Source organism: Venturia canescens, chromosome 6 (assembly GCF_019457755.1).
Source record: "Venturia canescens isolate UGA chromosome 6, ASM1945775v1, whole genome shotgun sequence".
NCBI lineage: Eukaryota > Metazoa > Arthropoda > Insecta > Hymenoptera > Ichneumonidae > Venturia > Venturia canescens.
The window spans coordinates 13,560,034-13,580,380 of record NC_057426.1 but is presented as its reverse complement, the minus strand read 5'-3'; the positions used below and the strand labels follow the sequence as shown (position 1 = coordinate 13,580,380).

Here is a 20,347-nt window from a genome sequence, read left to right as displayed (position 1 = left end):
GCTCGTAATGTTACACTAGACTGGCCGAGCGTTGGTAGCGTCGAGGGCCGATCTTCAATTGCTTCGAACATTGGCAGCGAACGCCCGGCGATTGTTGATTCGCCGCCGTAGCCTCCGGGCTCTGACCGTTTTCTAATAAGTATCTTTTCACCCAAGGCGAAAGTCCTCGACCATTTGCTCAAAAATAATATTCTCGGTTTATATAAAAACGATAAATTCTTGAGCGAAAAAATATTTTTACGTTTTCCTCGCACACGGGCTTGCCGTCGTGAATTTTCATGATGAAAAAATAACAATCCAACTACTCATCGCCTATTTTACGTAACACGTCCAAGGTTAAAATTCTACGATGCTGAAGTTTCCAACGTTGGAGTCCAACGAAATGATCTAAAAAAATGTCCAATAATTTCAGTAATTTTCCAATTTATCTCCAGTCGAATTTGTACTTTGTATTTTTTCAATCTACACAATTATGATTCGTGAAATAAAAAACTGATGGATAAATCATTTTATTTTCATTCATTTCGTTGGACTCCAACGTTGGAAACTTCAACGTCGTAAAATTCTCGTGGTATGTTCATTCATGGAAAATGGAAGCATATAAATGTAATACGTTCATTTTTATGCCTGAATTCGAAATAATTCCTATCGTCATTTCCTGCTCCTTCATTTGTAAATTATCGGAAAAATATATAATTATTATTGATCTACCGTCTCTCGAGGGTCAAGGCACTTTGTCACTCGATCCTGCCTTTCTGGTTGTATATTTTTGCACGTTTACGCGGAGCTCAAGTACGCATGCGAGTGTACGGCACAGATACATGTACTTAGGTGTAGTCTGAGAATCGAAGGAGCCGAACCGCGTGTGTTAGCTCGATCGAGAATATGTGTGTCAGGGAAAGTAACCGCACGAGTAACGCATGTCGTGCGTATTTCCTTCGTATACATCCGCGCATACTTATTCTCCTGGATTGATATTCTTGCGGTTTCGAGAACTCGATATTGAAAAACGAGCCGAACAACCAAACGAGAATCGTTTTGCCAAGTGTGAGTTGCTCCTAATCGTTGTTAAAACAAAAGGATAATCGATTGGAACGCGTCGATCAGTGACTTTTTCGATGGAGAATCTCCCTTCGGGAATTTCGCACCTGCGAACTTTCTTTCTCGCACACAAAGCAATGTCCTTTTACCAAAAATCCAATAATAAGCTGTCAAATATCAAAGTACACCAAGTTTTTGACCCCTTTATCCAATTATTTATTCATTATTTATCTGCAACTATATACCAGACTCACCGCGAAAGCAAACTCCCGTAGAACATCTTGCGACTCTTCCTTCCAAGCTTTATTCCTATAAGTCACGCCAGGAATGCAGCCTCTCCGGTGCTCTTACCCAGTCAGAGATTCTCCACTCTCTGTGAGAGTCTTTCGCGATCACAGAAAATTTTCTCTTCTTCTTCTTCTTCTTTCTCCGTCTCTCTCCAACATCCATCTCCCGTTCTTTTATCTTAGGAAAAGAGAGAGAGAGAGAGGGACGGAAAGATCGAGAAGATCGTGGAGATCGAGTCCGAGCCAAGAACCCTCGAGGTCCACAGCTGTGCGGAATTCCGAACGCCGGAAATCTTCCGAGAGCATCCGAGACTCTCCATTTCCCTGCTTTTCCTTTCCCTTCTCATTTTTTCCTCGGGCTTTTCTCACGAAACATCCCGCTTCAAAAATCTCGATGAGTCTCACCACCGAGCGTGATGAATATTCAAAAAAATATCCTCCTGGGAATTCCCCACTTCCTCGTTCAAAAGCGTTATTCACATTAGAGGTCGCTTTCATTCGAATATAATCGTTTGACTATGAATATGAGAAATCACGACCTTGACCCTACGATCCCGCAACATATACGTTTGCTTCAAAAATATATTTTTGTCTTGGGCTAAATATGTAGAAAATGTGAGAGGCAAGAGAAAACTTTAACACACATTTGCGAGTACGCAGCGAAATAGAAGCGGACACGAGGAATGCAGAGGCGCAAAAGGACTAGAAAAATGGCTCGAGAAAACAGTAAGAGAAGGAGTGGAAGAAAAAATAAATAAAGTGCTAAAAAGAAAAATGGGTAAAGAGTTGCGTATGTGAGAGGATGCGAATGGATGATGAGAAAAAACGTAAGTGAAAAGAGAATAATTGAAGAAAAAATACGGAAAGGATGAAGAAAACGACGCTGAAGTTTGCAGCGTTGAAGTTGAACGAAATGAAGAAAACAAACATTTGTAATTCACCAATTTTTATTTTAATGAACGTTTTTCACATCGTACTATGAGGCCTTACTGCAAAAGAGAACATCAGAGGACTTTCAGGAATTTCGAGTTTTCGGAACGTTGATACCGAAAGTTGTTGTTGTTGTTCGTTTCGTACCTACGTCTAATAAATATCGATTCGGAATCAACGGTCCTGATTTCATGAATATATTCATAACTGGATCGTGATCCGGAGTAATCTACTTTTGAATGGAATTTACGAGAGGCCCGATTCTGGAGAGAAACGTCGTTGGGGAATTCGACCACGCGCGAATACGTATCGCTAGCGGCCTTTATATTGCAGCAAAAACACGTATGGCGAATAACCGTGAAGTATGTTTATTCGTACATACGTATGTGCATGTATTTATGAATATGCGTGCTGTCTCACTTTTGCATGTCGAACGTGTTAATCGGAACGTATCGATACGGATCTCTCTCCCGAGTGAAGATCTTCTCACCCTTTTTTCTTCGGTACACACACGTTGTGCGTGTGTATACGGCGGGCGGGATTCTCGCGCGATCAAGGCGCGAACACATCGCTCGACGAGTTCTCGATCATGAATATTTGAAAGAGCGAGAAAAAACAAATGAGCTACGCGTTCCGCATGCACTCCCCTTCGCGTTCTCCATTCCGCGAAAATATTTTGTTTTCCATTTACTTTTTTTCACCGCGGTTGCAATAACGAGCCAATGGGTAAGCTCGACTCGCGATGGAATGCAGCAAAAAAATGCGCGTTTCCTCTCTCGCTCATTCGGTCGTTAAGCTTTTAATTTTTCTTCTACAAGCTCACTTTGGGTTTCCGCTTTTCATATTTTAACGTGCGAAATCGATCAAACGACGCGTTTTTGTCACACACCCCGAAGAATCAAGGACTCGCTTTTCGACTTGCTGCATGCTTTGGACAAAATGTTCGCTCAAGTACGCCACCTCCATATTATTCTCTCCGACACTCATTTTCCTCTCTCCTCCTCTTTGGTCTCCATTTTTCATTCTCTTTTTATTCGTCTTTTCTTTCTCGCACGCTAGACTGATTATCTTGGGCACGTTACGTTTCCGTGGCGTTAATTGGTACGAAGAAATCTTCAGAGTCCTCGCGTATGCGTTGTGTGCACACGTTTTTTTACTTCCTTTTTTTTCAAATATAAATATATACGTACAAATATATTGTTACACATTACGTGTGTATACAATAATAAGAGTCAACCTCGTGTCGTTAATACTTAAATTACACTTTAAGTGGATTTGCGGCGCAGCGTGCAAAAGTCTCGCACGAGTGACCAAAAGGTTGCTCCTTCCAATTGTACGTCCGCGCAGTTGCAACAAAGGACTAATTTACGTTCTCACAACACGGCAAGTCTTTCGTTTTTTTCATCTCACTTTTGCCAATGCTCTTCGTACTCGTTTGATTCCTCGAAGGGTTTTTGTTTCTGATATACTCAAGTTTGCAAAGTGCCCAATGAAATAATCTGACAAAACTCTCCAACGATTCCAGTAATTCTTCAATTCTGTTACCTGCTCAATTTGCAATTCGCAGTTTTTCAGTCTACACCAATAATTCGTGAAATAAATAAAAATGGTCAATTACAAATGTTATTTTTGTTAATTTCGTTGGACTCGTTGCAAACTGCTTCAGCGTCGTTTTTGTTCAATCATATTATTTAATTCTCGCACGATCGATTGGATTGCGCGGAGAGGTTTCGACATTTTTTCATTTTTCATTCCCCCGCCGTGACTCAACTCGAATTTGAGTAACGTTTTTTTACTACTCGAATGCTCTGATATTATTTCTAAGAGCTGGGATGACACTGAAGTTGGGGAAAAAAGCCTCACTCGAATTAGGTTAATTTCTACATTTTTTTTTCCTGACCTTCGGTCGCGATTAGGATCAACGTGAAAGTTTAATTCGTGGGGCGGCAATTAATTGGAGCTCCTGGGGGAAACGGTACGCAAATTAGTTGATGCACACGCTTTTCTTTTTCGTTCTCTGCCACTCGCTGAGTTTGATGATGAATAAAAATGTTGTTTCTCGCCCACAATTTGAACGTTTATTTTTTTAGTTTCGTTCTTCTGCGCGACGCGAGTGCTAATCTACACCTGCAATTTTACGTGTACTCGTGTGTTTGCGCGTGTGTACTTTCGCTCGAGTTTTAGTTCTAATTAACGAGGCAAAGTCCCACGCCGTCGCCCAAGCCGCAAAATACTTTTGTTCGACGCTAAGGACTTCCCTGAGAACGGCCATGAGGAAATCGCGTCTCCGTTCTGACGAGGACTAACGAAAAATTCGACTCCTTTTTCAGTTTCTCCATTCATCTAATCTTTCTTCGCGGTCATCGACTCTCTCCCGTAGACTCTTAACATTTTTATTATCTTTTTTATATTCATCTTTTTCGATGAGAAATTTTCAATTGATTGGGCAGGCTTCAATGTATCAAATAACCAAATTGTAGAACGGTCGATATTTCGAAATTTTAAATATTCTACAAAATGGTTAAATGAATATGTAATTTTCTATATAATCGACGGTGAATTCTCTAATGTGAATTTTGCCAAAGTATAATTATGATTATTGAAACATATGAAATTGGAAAAGAAAAAAAATTGAACTATTACGAGGTTGGTGGGTTTTGTTTTTCGGGGTTCATGTTGATTACGAAAAAATAGTCTTGACAACACAAACAGTTTGTCACCAATTGAAGTGACTATGACGCAGTTGACTATTCAATGTTTTGTTTGAAAAAGTTACGATGAAAAGTTACAATTATTAATCATTATCCACACACATCAGGTAATCGTGTCTGATTTAATTAGTTAATCCTTTCGTTAATGAAATTCACATGCATATCTATCAATCCATGGTTGTAATACACATACGATGTGACTAGTCGTCTCACAAAATCCTTGTTGGAATCATGTGTCGATTTTGTGAGATCTTAATTGTTGGCTGGATTTACGATTTTATGGTTGCTCTGAAATACATTTACTTATTGTGAATTCTGGTTTTAATCTTAATATCCAATAACACGAATTAAATATTTTCAGATGAAAGAACCACAAATATTTTTCGTCAACCAAGAGAAACGAATAATCCAAAATTGATCCTCCATTTAACAGATATTGTATAATATCAGATTCGAGATAAATAAGTAATTCGAAATTCTTATTTCCGATCGACTATTTAGCAGATTACGCGTTTAACCGAATATTCCTTCGAATATTCGTTTCGCTATTTTAACCCTTCGACTTTTCGGTGTTTCAGTATTTCAATCTCACTAATATTTAGTCTTTCATTATTATATATTTTCGAAATTCCGAATATCCACAGTATTGCTGATTGTAGTAATTTATGAGTCGAAAGAGTGATAGTCGAATTATCGGAAAATCCATATTTTAGTCGTCGTTCGATTGTTACATCCTATTTTCGACGTAAATGTGTTTCGAACCTAGTAGTTTCTATACTTAATTTATTTTCGACATTCAAAGCTCTAGTCGAATTGATCCGTCTCCATATATTATCATTCGAAGTTTGTAAACTCGAGATTTTAGCTGTTCGAAATTTGAGTGATTCTAACATTTTGTTCCCACCCCAATTGATTTTCGAAATTTCGTCATATAGACTCAATAACAAGGTTTTTACGATATCTCTCCGGACTCAAAGTTCACCTTACAAGGCACCGCCGAGCACAGCATTGTTTCTCTCACTGCATATTCTTTCCCTGGCGCTCTCTCGCCTAAACGAGTTTTATTGTTGCTTTTTTTTTCCTTTTCTTTGTTTTTTCTTTTATTTTCTTAATGTTCCATTGTCTCATCCTCCATAACGACGACTCTCGCACAATCGACCGGGAGAATGTTTGTTTTGAATTTTCACACACGCCTTTCCCCAAATGGTAGAGATCCTTCTTCTTGCATTTCGAGACGGCGAACGCAAGAATCGGGTACAACGTGTCTCGAGTACTTTCAATCGTCGCGATCGATGCTCCGCGTGTTTATTGCAGACCGAGGATTCGACCAGAGGGGACTATACTTTTAGTCGTCGTTTTTTTTCTCTTCACAAGCTCTTATTCGCGTAGACAACGTTTTTTTTCGATTTTTCGCTTCTCGCCCGAGAAATCAATCGCTCCGCGGTGTTCACCGCATTCCTCGAGCTCAAAGCAGCCCCGGGGGAAAATCCAAATTGCCAAGATTCACGAACTTCGATAAATCCGAAATGGCCTTTCGTATAACCGATTCGGCCCGACAAAATCGGCGATCCGAATGCACTTTTCGATACCTCCCAGTTAAAAGCGTTCGGAGGTGCCATAATTATGTGTTATTTAGCAACAAATACAAAAATTTATCGTCCGTACGATCTCGTTGGTTTGGAACGCGTGCGTGCGCACGCGGCCGCGTGCGAATGCATTTTCGCCGCGCCCGGTAAAATAAAGAAATCGGTGGCGAGTCGTGCAATTTGTCGAAATGGCTCGCGTGCTTCGAACCTCGATGATCGCTTTTGGAGAGAGCAAAAATCAACGAAACAAAACTTTCGGTGGAGGAAAAAAAATTACACGGCGAAATGAGGGAAAGAGCGGAGAAGAGATGCAAAAAAACACGCCACAAGATCGTCGAACGGAAGAGCGAAAAGCAGCGTGGCAACTTTCGAATGTCGTGCATTTCTTGCATGCGCGCCTCCCAATCTATCGTGCTTTCTGCTCCATCCTGCTCCGTGCTCGTTCGCCACCGCTCATTCGCGTTTTACCGGCTCTCGTAGCAGACGAGATCAAGCTCGGCCAGACAGGTGCGACGTATCGACAGTGCACTCGATCAAGTTTCACGTTTTTCCCTCCTTTTTTTTTTATTCCTTGCGCCTTATAGGAAATAGGCATCATTTTTTCCAAGCTTCCAAAGATAGAAGAAATCATTTTTTCTAGTCAAATACTCAAGTTTTCCGTCGTGGAACGTTCATCAGAAAAGTCAACTGTCGACTTTAAACATTTTTCCAATTCTTAAACCGTTGAAAAACTTGCTTCGCTTGACTGTCGATAAAGAATTTCTGAACCAGAGCGGATTTTGAGAAAAAAGCAAAACCAGCGTTCATCCAAATTTGAATTACAGTTTTGTCGTTTCTTCGAATTTCGATTTTTACGAAAGACTCCTCGTTTTGAAGAACAATGTGCAAAGGATTCGCGTCGCGGCAGCGTGTTTTTTTATTCCCCATCGAGAACGATCGACCGGACCGCCTCGGTTGGATTTTAGTGTCGAATCGTAACGAAAGCTGCTCGCACCTTCAGTTATTCGGACGAATACGAGGGATAGACACGAAATCGCTGACGAATCTGAATTTTCTCGTTGACGATCGTGATAGACGTTCCTTTCTTTTTCCCCTTTTGACGCGTTCTCTCGCGTTGCGATCACGGGGGCCTCGCTCTTTTCACCTGAAGATCGTACGGACCCTCGGGCGCACCGGCACCGGTCGCGAACTGGGCCACAATTAATAAGAAAGCTTACGCACATACACGCTCGTAAGTACACTTTCTTATTGTGACTTTTTTCAAACATCATATAGGTTATCTCTGAAGATTCCCCATGGCACGTGTATGTTATGAAAGTTTTATCGAATCTCTCCCTCAAGCGAGCACATATAATATCATGCACTCCTTCATTTATGGATATTTCATATTATATACACGCGAACATAAACTTTCGCAAGACACTATAAAACGGGCTAAAAACTCACCGCGGACGAAACGTCTCGCTAATGTACGTTCCCAAGACGTCGTCATGCCAGTTCTTCCTCTTTTTTACGTCTCTTATGCCGTTTCATCTATTTTATTTCCCATGTACAAGGTGTCCCGATTTCGAATCTCTCGCGACTGCTCTCTCGTTCCAGACTTTCAAACTTTGTCGAAGAACCCGCGAATATGTGATTGATTTTCGGTTTTTCGTTGAAAAAAAACACTCGTCAGACATTTTTCAAATCGACTTTTTAACTGTTTTTTTTTCTCTGTTCGTGCATATTTCGTGCACTGATTTTTCAATTGAAATTTAAACTATGATTTACGGTAAATATATTTGTGACGGAGTTCGATGGCGCACGCGCTATTCGCAGCGTTGAAGGACCCTTCGTTCGAAGCTCTTTGTTTTTTTCTTATCATCAGGACGAAACTGTAATTGTTTTAAGGGGACTCCGAAACGAAACTGCCCGTACATACGACACGTGTTCGTCGTGTGTTTTACACGGGATGGATAAGATCTGTTGGGATTAAGTACCGCACTTATTTGTATACGCGAGTAAAACTCTTTCTCCTGCTGGTTTTTCCAGAAAAGAAGCTGAGTATAAAGCCGCGTTGCGGTGATGTGGATTTCTCGGCGAACAACGAGCAGAAATCAACTTTCCAGTCGTCGACGAAACTCGTGAGTTATTTCTAAGTTATTTATGTACTAAATGTTTCTACGTCTTTTAATCGTAATGCGACACGAGGCGCAAGCACACTCGTACGTATTTTTGCTGTTTCATCTTTGCTTCTCGGTTAAATCGTTTGATGATTCCTTGACCCACTTCGCCACCCTACAATTGTTCAAAAAAGGTTAATGTCGAATAATTCCAGTGCGGAAAAATAGAGTCAGGGTTGTCTCGTTGATCGATCGCTTTGGTGTTGAACCTTCGCAGTTTTCCTCGATCGCTTATTTTTCAATTCCCAGCGCAACGACGACCGAACGCCAATTTTGGAGAATCATTATTATTCGTTTCGTTATAGCAAATTTTTGTCTACGAAGTCAACGAATGTAGGGAAAATTGGAGTAATTCCGAGCCCCTAAGGCAAATTCATTAATAACGAACCACATGATGAAATTACAAAAAAAAATTTTTTTATGTATTTTACTCTCTTTGACATCTTGTTTACGATTTCTAATGTAAATTTCAACTGATGGATAAAAAAAATTGCTAGATATTTAGCAAAAAAACAACACTCCACAAATTCGGATTTACCCCGAACCTCCGGGGTAATTTCGGACGGTCCTTGGGGTTAATCTATATTGCACTAGAAATTGCTACACATATCGCAAACAAATTCTCGACTCGTACTTTCGCTTGTGCAACTTTGAGAGCTCACATTTCACACTCGATTCACATAATCCAGTCTTTGGATGGTGGATCTTCATATTTTTCAAAATACAAATAACTATTCGTTTTCACACCGTCCACTGCTTTATTTATGCACTCAATATCATAAGTTGGTCTTTTCTTTCATATGTATTTACGAGGTATCTGAAATTTGAAAAAAAATCAATTGATATGGGGTAAGAGCAGAATGTCCGGAATTCCTCCAAAAAGCCGTTCGGAATTACCCGAAACTGCGAATTTTCACGAGTTAATTAATAGTGAAAAAAAACGGTGGGAAAAGCCAAAGTTTGAACTGCGTTTATGATATTCGTATAGAACTAGGATATTAAATTTCTTTTCTCAATATAACATTGAAACCGTTTATCCTGCAGTTTCATCAATTAATTTTACAGGCAAAAATTAGATCAAAATGTAAGAATTTTTATAATCGGTCCAACCTCGACGAAAATATATTAATTCGCGTCTCGTACAATATGAGTTTATTAAAATGACACTGAAGTTTGCAACGTTGGAGTCCAACGAAATGATCTGAAAAAACTCTCCAACGATTCCAGCAATTCACCAATTCTCTTACCTGCTTAATTTGCAATTCGGAGTTTTTCAGTCTGCACCAACGATTCGTGAAATAATAAATAGGAGAATCACAAATGTTTTTTTTGTTAATTTCGTTGGACTCCAACGTTGCAAACTTCAGCGTCGTTTATTAAACATCGATAGGACTATCGGATGAGTCCGAGTGCGCGAACGTAAGGGTTTCGGAATATAAAAATATTGCCGTGTCCATATTTACCCCGCGTCCGGAATTACCCCACTCGGCCCTATCAATTTCTTCAAAAAATGATTTTTCAAACTCTTATTTTTCCACGATTCATATTCCGTTTGTACCGAAACTCCGTCTTTGGATAGTAACATCTACAAAAAAGTTAGCCAAAATCGTTTGGTCCACTGAGAAAAAAAATCGTTGTAACAATTAAATGTCTTTAGTTGATATTTTTTATTGCTTGATTTAACTAACATCCGCTTACGACAAATAAGGAATAGTTCATTTAATCGAATCACTAGGTTTTTGTTTATGTGAATTAACTAAATTAGTGAAACCAAATCTTTTGTTCGAAGAACTCAAAACATTTTTACATACACTTTTATGATATATTTATTTGAATAGGAAGTACTGAAGTATCTGAACGGTTTCGTTAAGAATGATAAATATTTTGTAAATTGAATCATACTGTGGAGTTCAATATAACCGAAAATTTGTTGAAATGTATTATTATATTAGCCAACATGATTTGTGGAAAATAACAAATAATTTTGATAGTCAGATTTTTTCTTCGTGTAGCTTAACTAAATCTTATCGATAACGAACCAAATAAATTGTCTGTACAGATGTCTGCTTCGAAAGAAAGTTCATTATATTTTATGTATAATTTCCTTATTTCTTAACTAACTAAATTTCTGCCTGATCAAATAGTTTATTTTCTTTATTTCAATTGTTAATACGAAATTTTTTTTTCAGGATCCTTTTTTATAGTAAATATAATATTTTGTTACTTTCATTTTATCTTTAGATAAGGACTGTAGATTTTTGGTTAACAGAGATACAATTTTTGTTTGAATGGTATATCATTTTGTTAATTCATTTGGAGGTTTTCTTACTGCAATAAACTCTACGGAGATTCAATAGACAATTATTTTCGTAGCAACAAAATATGCTGTTAGAGTAACTCAAATATCGTTTCTCAATTTTGTTAATCCAAATCGTTATCTATTTGAATAATTATCTAAATATTTTGTAAAATTTAATAAATATTTTGTCGTGCGTATGGGACTAAATATTTTAGTTAAACTGAATATTTTTCAAGTGTTTCACCCAAATTTGTTTCTCAGTGTCGAGATAGGAGAAGAGAAAGAAGTGAGAATGCAGACGAAAATAAACAATATTGGGAAAATGCAAATTTACAAAATTATTAGAGATATTATTATTGCCGAGTTGTTGTTATATTAGATATGCATATCGTAGGTTTGAAAGAGTTTTGCCAAGTATCTCGTAGCCTTCGGCTACCGGCCTGCTATAGACAATCTCGAAGAATCTCTCGTCGGCATCCTTTGCGAAATCCTTCTTCCTGCTCCTCCATAGTGCCGGAGTTTAGCCACGCTGTGTACCGCACCGCGGCCGCGCGCGCCCTCCGAGACCGAGGAGCACAGGAAGATCCTTCGCGGAGCAATCATCCGGCTGGAATGGCCGGAGATTAGCGGACTGAGCGAGGAACCAAAGAGAGAACGAGGATAGATTGAGAAAAATAGAGGGGACGAGGGAGAAAGAGAGAAGATGCGTCTTGGTGCACCGTCTCGCGATTAGAGAGACTCGGAACCGCCTCCCCCACCCCCATTTTCTTCTCTTTTTCCTTCGCTCCTCTTCCCTCTGTCTGCTCTTCTTCCTCGCTCACGGCCCTGCAATAATGCTGCGTTCAGGAGAGTTTAGGTCCGCAAGAAACGGGCTCTCTAATCCCGGGGAAAGAAAAGTCGAGAAAGAAGAAAAACCAAGGAGCAGACACCTCAACGTGGCATTGCATTGTTCATTCACTTTTCTCACTATTTTTCGTTTTCGAGCTCATTTATAATCCTTCACGATTTTATTTTCAAGTGCAAATGTTGCAAATTTTCAACGACAATAGCTCTGGGAAAGATAGGCAATCAACTATCAATTCATTTTCATTCGTTTCTCAAACTTTTATCAATTAACCGAGTTACACGCCCGCACGTTTTAACTCGGATTCAAAAATTCTGATCTTCATAAACCAGAAATAAAAACACCAGACGCAAAATGGTAATGACGATATTTATTGCGAGCTTACGGCTCAACGAGTTTACAATAAACTTAATTCTTACGTACTCACGATTCCACGCGGGTATGTTCGAAATAACGAGGCAAAATGGAACACCGTTGCGCATGAAATATTTTTTTATTATTAAAATAAACTTTTCAGGCATCAATAACATCACGAATGTTCATATTCGCAGAGGATTTCATTAGGAATGTGTCAGAAATGAGACGAGTCAAAGGAGAGTGTGACAAATTGTGTCTCGTTATGCCCCATGGGCCATTTTGCCTCGGATTTTCCCTCGTGTATACGTTTAAAAGTCATCTCGACCATTTCTCTCGTGTTTCTCTCTCTCTCTCTCTCTCGCGATATTCAGCTCCATACCCGTTGTATATATGTCCGATGGAACAGCTGCGCGATATGTGGTCACACATGAGAAAAGATTCGCCATAGCGTATCTACGAGTCATGAGGAATAGAACTTGTGGTTTACGTGTACGTGAAAGAAAAATACATTCGAAAAGGGCGTAAAAGGAGAGAGGAGAGCGCGAGAGAGACGAGACGCAGTCTCCGCGGATGAGAGAGAGGCTTGCGGAGATCCGAGGCTGCTGAAAACAACGTCGAGAGGCATTTATACATGTATACGAGAGCTCGCGAAGGGAGCTGGAAGGTAATTTAATTTATGGCCAAGGTGGCAGTCATCAGCGCGTGCCGAACGAACGAGAAAACGAATAAGAGACGGCCGAACTGTACAGATATGCAGATGCATCAAGGACACAAACAAAAGGGGGGGGGGGGGGGGAAGGGGAAAAAGCATTTTTTTCTTCATTTCGATTGTACCATTCGCATCTCGCTTTTGTAAATCTCGTGCTCCAAATTCTATGATTCCATTTTAATATTGAACTTGGGCCGATGATCCTTTTTGTAGCGTCATTTTTTTCTCGTCGGGGAAAACGAAAGTGTGAATAATCGAGGAAGAAAATACAAATGTTAGTCAATTACATGCGGTGGGAAAAAAAGAAAAAACTAATGCTCCATTCTCTCGTTCTCTCGTGGCGGGTCAATCAGCGATGAATCATCAAGACAATAATCGATTTGTATCAGACACGATCCTGTTCCAGTGTAAAATTAATAAATACTATTCGTTGGGATAAAAAGTGAGCTCCACTTTGTTTGTACACATAAAAACTCTTTCGTACGTTCGATGCGCACAGATCGTTCGCACAATTAAACGAAATCTCATTATATTAATCGCATCGACCGAGCAGCAACGGAGCATCCGGAGAGTCTCTCCTTCATTAATTATTTCTCATTCATCGCGAAGTACCGCTCGTCACTGATTAGACGAGGATTAACATCGTCGACAAAACGAGTGACGGCGTATAACGCTCTCTCTCTCTCTCTCTCTCTTCTATCTCCTCTCTTATTCACATGTGTGTACGCCTCGATCGCAAGCTCTCAGTGAAAGTGAAAACGTATCCATTCATTCACCGTGGGTGTACACGCACGAGGCTCTTCTTGTACTACCTCTTTCATTCCTCGATGCGTTTCCATGCTTATAAATACCGTTTTTTTTTCATTCTCTTTTCTACGCGACGTGCGTATCTGCGGTGTATAAAACGTTATAAGATTGCCTATAAAATGAATTTCAATGGGCTCTTTTTCCATCTATAAATAATTAAATACTCGTTGATGTGAAAACTTTTTTCTTCTTTCCTATGTCGCGATTTTAAAAGTGATTCGACGATTTCCCCTCAATCAGCAAATCATTTGTACTTTTTTCTCACCTAAATCACCATCCATTCGGTGCACATGAAAAATTATTCCAATTTCTGGTTAAATTGCCTTTTATGGCTTTTCACAGTTCAGGAATTTATATTCTATTGTTTAAATAGCAATATTCGTGCAGCTTGATAAATCCGGTATATTTTTGTATTCGCTGATCGTGAAAAAATAATGAATTTTTCAACCCACAGTGGATATGGCGAGGTGTGGGAAAACTCGGAAGGTTAAAATTTCGCAATCTTAAAACGACGTCCATAAAATTCCACTAAATGTGCAATTATCGTTTAATTTGGGCGATAATTCCAGGCTTTGTTACGATCAACAATAAAAATCAATATTAGCTCATGCAAATTGTTCAAGGCGTAAATGAAACTTGGCGAAAATTGTTGCGCATTATGCTCCCGCGAAAAAAGAAAAGGAATATGCTCGCGAGAGAGAGAGAGAGAGAGAGAGAGAGAGGAACTTGGGACTGTGGAAAAGAAAAAGCGAGAGAGCCAGAGAAATGGAGAATTATCCGAAGTCTGGACCGGCGATATATCGTCGATAGGAAAGACCAGATAGGCAAAGGCGCAATTGTAGATAGTTGCCTTTTGTGTGTACTTCTGTGTGCAAGTGTGTGCAGCGAGCAGGCCGCGTGGAGATTAAAATCTACGACCACGATATATAGTCATGGCGAGCACCGGCAATGAGAGAAAAAGAGAGAGAGAGAGAGAGAGAGAAAAGTTGAAGCAGCAGCAGCCACTATATGCATAGATCTACCGTAACAGCTCGGGATATTATTCTCGTGTTGCACATAACCTCCTTCATACCGCGGTCTACTCTCTCTCATACCTTTACTACTGCCATTACGACTTTTTCCACTCCGCGATTTCCTACCCCATCATAAATACTTGCGTATATAGATTCATGTGCTTCTTCACTCTGATTGAATATTTATGCGAATTTTTTCGGAATGTGCCCATTCATCCTTTTTTTCTAATTATGTGATTTAAGATATTAAAAAAAAAAATCACCTTCGTACACTTCGCAGTAACATTCTTGACGTGTCGGTGAACCCGGCAGATTATTTTCCAGCTGATCATCAATGAAAGTCGCTTCTATTTCCACGCAGATGAGTTCTCCAGAGTTGCTGATACTCCGACAATAGTTATTTCGGTGATTTAACCGAAGAAGAAAAAATAATAAAAATTGTCTACCGGCTTCGCGTAGCTCGTCGTTTTCTGTCGAGCTCAACGGTTTATGAGCGCATGGTTGAGTCAAATTTTTTGATACCATTTTTTCAATCAATTTCTAGATTATACGCCAAACGTATAGAATACGTTTTGGCTGGAACTCGCCCTTGGGAGCCAGCGTATCATGGTGTAGTTGAAGCGTTGGAGAGCCTTGTGGCCTTGTAAACGGGCAGAGGCCTTAAAAATAAATTATTCGCTTTTTCAACTCTTGGTATTCGTCGAATGAAGTAAAACGTTGAAGAAACAAATTCAGTAAATTTCTCATCTTTTTTAATGTCACGACGCGGATGGTTTGACATAAAAAAATTGTCAAATTTTCGCTTCCTTCACACTCGCTCGGTAATATTTAGCTTTGTTTTTCTTTGCGATGAATAAGAAGGTGCAAAAAATTCTCCCGAGTTTTATTTGGAAGGAGTATTCCGGGGATCCATAAAGTTGTACCGCGGACGTTTAGCCCATTCGCATTGGCGAGAATCTCGATCGTTGTCACAACGACGACGACGACGACGACGTTTTGTCGCCGCAGTCCTCGTCTCGTTTCGCGCATATTTCTGTGTTGTATCGCCGCCGCGGCATTGCGAACGACGGTTCAATAAACCAATGCGCCTACGCCGTCGAATCCTTTCACTGCTCTTGCGACCGCTGATTTTAACGATCCACACCGATTTTACGACCCGAGCAATTCCATTTCCAGTTTTACGCGGAAATTTTTCCCTCCCTTTGGGCTCTGCACAATCAATTCGACGCTATGAATGTGACGAGCCACGGGATACGAAACGACTCAAGTGCGAAAATACTTCGCACCTTATTTCGCAACATGGAAGAACCAAGATTTCTGTTTAAACTTTTGCAAATTTATAGAAATATTCACAATAAATCAAACATGAAGGCGCAATCATACGCGAATAATCTCTGAATAAAAACAACGAGAAAATCTATTTTACACCGTACACCACTCGCATTGTTGTCCTTTCAACGTCAAAACGAAAGGTAACAGTGACGGGAAGATGCGCCGCGCTCGTACCATCAATTTCTCATTCTTCTAGTGCGATCCACTCCTAACAAAATATACTTTGCATAAGCCACAAAGCACTTTTACTCGGATGCGAATGAGGTGCGGGAGAGCTCGTTACTTTCCGTGGTTTATTCTTCTATTCTATACACTCTTACAGATATACGCGCACGCATAAATCGAATGGAATTGAATGCAAAAAGAATTAAGCCGAGCACGTGTATCGTATCTTGTACATCTCGCATTTTCGATCATATCCTTATATATTTCTGTATTGTATACACATTGTTGGAAGAAAACAAGAGTTTCTCTATCCAGAGTTCGAATGACTTTTCCGACAGCGCAGCAACAGAAAGATTCCATGAACTGTTCTCCCCCCCCCCCCCCCCCCCCCTCCCCCCCCCAGACTCTTTCAGAACTGAAACTAACGATCTGACCGACACGTTTAATGTCGTAGCGTAATTAATTTGGGAAATCATAGCTGTTCGGACTTTACTAACTTTCTTGTGCGATAGGATAAACTGAGCGGATGTGAAAAAATTTGATGCGAAACGTTGCCGCAATTGGAGGCTGATCGAGGCACGAAAAATCTTGAGTATCATTGACGCGTCGTTCAGTAACTGCGAAATATTTTGATATTCATACATTCGGCACATACATTCAGTTTTTTTCTGCATCGAAGATATATTGTTGTGGTTTTGATGCGCATTAATGTGCACGTGTGTGTACAATCTCTTAGAGCCTTTTGTACTCACGTTTGCACAAAATTGGTCGAAGAAATCACACGGTTCTGGAATGCCGGGTATTTTACTCTGGACGAGAGCAAGAGACAACCCGAGAGCGTATATACGGTCAGAAAGCGCGGAGAAGACACGACTCGTCGAGCTTTCTCGCGAGAACAATCAAACCTCGACGCGACACTGACAAACGCGTATGAATAGTGCGAAAATGAATATTCTGACTGAGGTTTTTCGTTCGAGCGGAAGTTTATGAAAAAACCATTGAATTGCGCTTTTTCATGGATCACACCTCACCATCTTCGCGGTCTTTTGACCTTTTTCGAAAAGTTTTGAGCTTTCACACAATTGAAAAGCATTCTCATTGGATCTTTGGAATTTCAGCGTTAATATTGAATTATTGTTTTTAAAATAATTCGGTCTCGAAAAATCACGCCCACGGGGTGTTTCGAGCCATTGGGACACCCTGTAGACTCGGTTGTTTCGCGAACGATAGCCAGGAATTCGCTCTTTCGCAGAGACCTGAGTTCGCGCAAGGGGGATGAAGAGAAACGCTCTCTTCGTGAGAATCTTTCGCGACATTTTTCCACGATGCTTGCCACTCTTATATCGCTCTCGAGACTTTTCAACGGTCTGTACTTTTATACGAAACTCCTATCCGCGAGCGTGACACACGACTCGTAAAGACGATGAGTTAGACACCGAACTTGGCCTGCATAGAAATCTCGATAAACTTCAGATCTTTACGGTCCATTTATCCGTGATTCGAATATTCATTCTTACGAAAGTAGTATATTCCACGAATAAGAACATTAATTATACACAATTCATGAACGTGAATAAATTTTCGTTCGGCACTAAAGTACCCAATGTCGATAAACTTTATTGTGATTAATGAAAAAGCTGACGGCAGCGCTGTGTCAGTGTGCCTGTCCAGAGACTCGACTGAATTTCTTTATAAATTTAATGAAGCGTCGTCTTAAGGAAGTTGAGGCATTAGAATGAAAAAATGATGTCATCGCTTTTAAACCGATTGCATCTTATAAAGTGAAGTGTAAAAAAAATTAGTTAAATTTTCAGACAGTTTAGGAGCGTCGTTGCTGACAAAAATCACTAACAATTTGGGCCAAATAACGTATTGAAGCCTTATATTGAAGTCAAGACACATTCAGTGATATCTCCGTTAAAAATGATGCTAAAGATATGAAATTTTTTGGGCAATATGAGCAAGGCTTGCCGAATAATGTCAATTTTTTCAGATTTATTAGGAGATTCGCTGAGATTATATTAATAATAATAATCTGTTTCCTGTACAGTTTTTTGAGGCTAGGATCGTCGCCGTGTCCGTGTTTTCGACTGAGCTCTTTCACCAGTTTTTCGTCTTTTTTTCCCAACTCTTCTTTAAAGTGTATGCAACTTTTGGGTAAAATAAATGACTGTACGGCCTCAACTTCCTTAATCTACGATTGCTTTTCACTGCTCGTTAATTTAATGAAAGTTTGATATTTCGATGTTAATGATGATTGGTTGGAAATTGTAACCAATAATCAATATTTGAAGGAATGTTTATTTTGCGTTCGCGTTCAAATAAGTACGCGAGAAGTACGAGAAGAGGCTCCGAGTCTTTCGAATAGAGCTCTCTCCTTTCTCCCTCTTTCATGATCTCCGAATGTCTAATCCTATTCTCGAAGTCGTGTAACAGCCTCTTACGCGTCCTTCCAACAACGATTTCCTGGTTCACTAGCTTTGAGGCTGAGCAATATTCCCCCTCTCCTTCTCAGTCTCTCATCGGATCTTTCTTCGCTTCTCTTATGACCAGGCTTTCTTCATCTTCCACCTTTCTCGAACGCTTTATCGGCTCGTTCCTTGTTCCTCATCTTCACAGCATCTCCGACCTCGCTACGAAAGATTTTCTCTCTTCCTCTTTTCACCGTAAAGATTCTACGAAGAAGCTCCGTGCGGCGTGAATCGATAGCATTCGATAGCCACGCGAACGAATCAGGCACCGTTAACACAAAAAGAACACACAGGAATATCGAGAGAGCCAGAGAGAGAACATGAAAACATCGGATGCTGCCTGGTGAACTAACGTTTCTTCCGGCCTCCGTAAACCATATGGACCACTTTGTGGCCAGCTGTACCTTGTACTTTGACCTTGGCATTGACGATATATTTTTCCTCTTGATGGGAGTAAGCTTTTGGCCCATTTATTTTCTTCATTTCTCCATTATTTAAGACAAAGCAAACTGAAATATTTCTTTTTTTCAAACGCATCACTGTTACCTGCATTTTATCCCTATTAGGGGGAAAAAAAAACATGTAATTTTTGATATTCTAAGAGTGATTCAGCGAAGTCTAAATAAAAAAGGCCGTTTCTTGGTACAAAAAATTGGTAACGCTCGCGCTATTTTCGACAAATTCGATGGCTCTCGGTATATTGAGACATTCACAGCGTTTTTATTTTTCGAATCCGCTTTTTTTTTTTAGTTTGATTCTCGATCGATAGCGCCTGGTTGTCTTTTCTCTTGGATGTTATTGGATGGACGTTGGCAATGATAACATTAAAATCCTTCATCAAGCTACTTAATCAATATTCGATTGGGGTTTTCACGATCGTCAACGATTTTTGCCTCCATCACGAATCGAATACGCGAGCGATGTATTCGATTCGCCGGAACTCCCGCATTAAAAATTCATGAGAGCTCTTGGACGATCGCTCATTGCCGCCGTCGTATAAAGACTCCTCCTGCTCTCATCGTTCTTTCTTTCATTTCATTCGCTGCTTTTTGTCCTTCTCGCCAACGATCAATTGAACCACCAAATTCGTACCGTATATACGCCACGATATTTATACCAAAAACTTTTGGTGTTAAATGTGCGCTGCATTTTTTCCATTTCTCCTCTCCTTTCTCCTTCTCCTTTTTTTGGTATCCGCACTTTTGAATCACGTTGCATCGAAGACGCGATTGGAATCGAAGATTTTCGAATCTCAATATTTCTCGGTGTATTTCTCCATTTTTTTTATTTGACAAATTGTTAAAAAATTTTCTTTCTATTTCTTTCTAATGTATTTTCATTATCCTTTAATGGAGTTTCTGACAAAGCAATTCAAATAAATTAAGTTATTGATTGCATCCAATTGCTTGTACATCAAATAAGCTCTGGAATGGGATGTAAGATTATGATTGTATAAGGGAACTATTATAAACAATTTTATAATTAATGCATACCATGAAAATTAGAATTCATGTGTGGTTGCTTTAATATTGAAAAACCATTTTATTCCTTTTAGCTGTACTTTTTAGGCACTTTAAAAGACGAAAAACAATTTCATTACGATGACTAAATGTTGGTTTTTTTTTTCACGTGT

The 20,347-nt window shown here is 39.7% G+C and overlaps 1 protein-coding gene across 6 annotated transcripts in view; it reads left to right on the top strand.

Annotated features, from left to right (window-relative positions):
- The window catches only part of LOC122412203 (uncharacterized), a 70,116-nt gene that overhangs the window by 12,545 nt on the left and 37,224 nt on the right, over positions 1-20,347 (top strand). For all 6 annotated transcript variants that reach the window (XR_006261305.1, XM_043421599.1, XM_043421595.1 and 3 more), the window contains exon 2: positions 8,587-8,678. The gene's annotated coding sequence lies outside the window, so the exon portion shown is untranslated. The remainder of the gene's footprint in view (positions 1-8,586; positions 8,679-20,347) is intronic.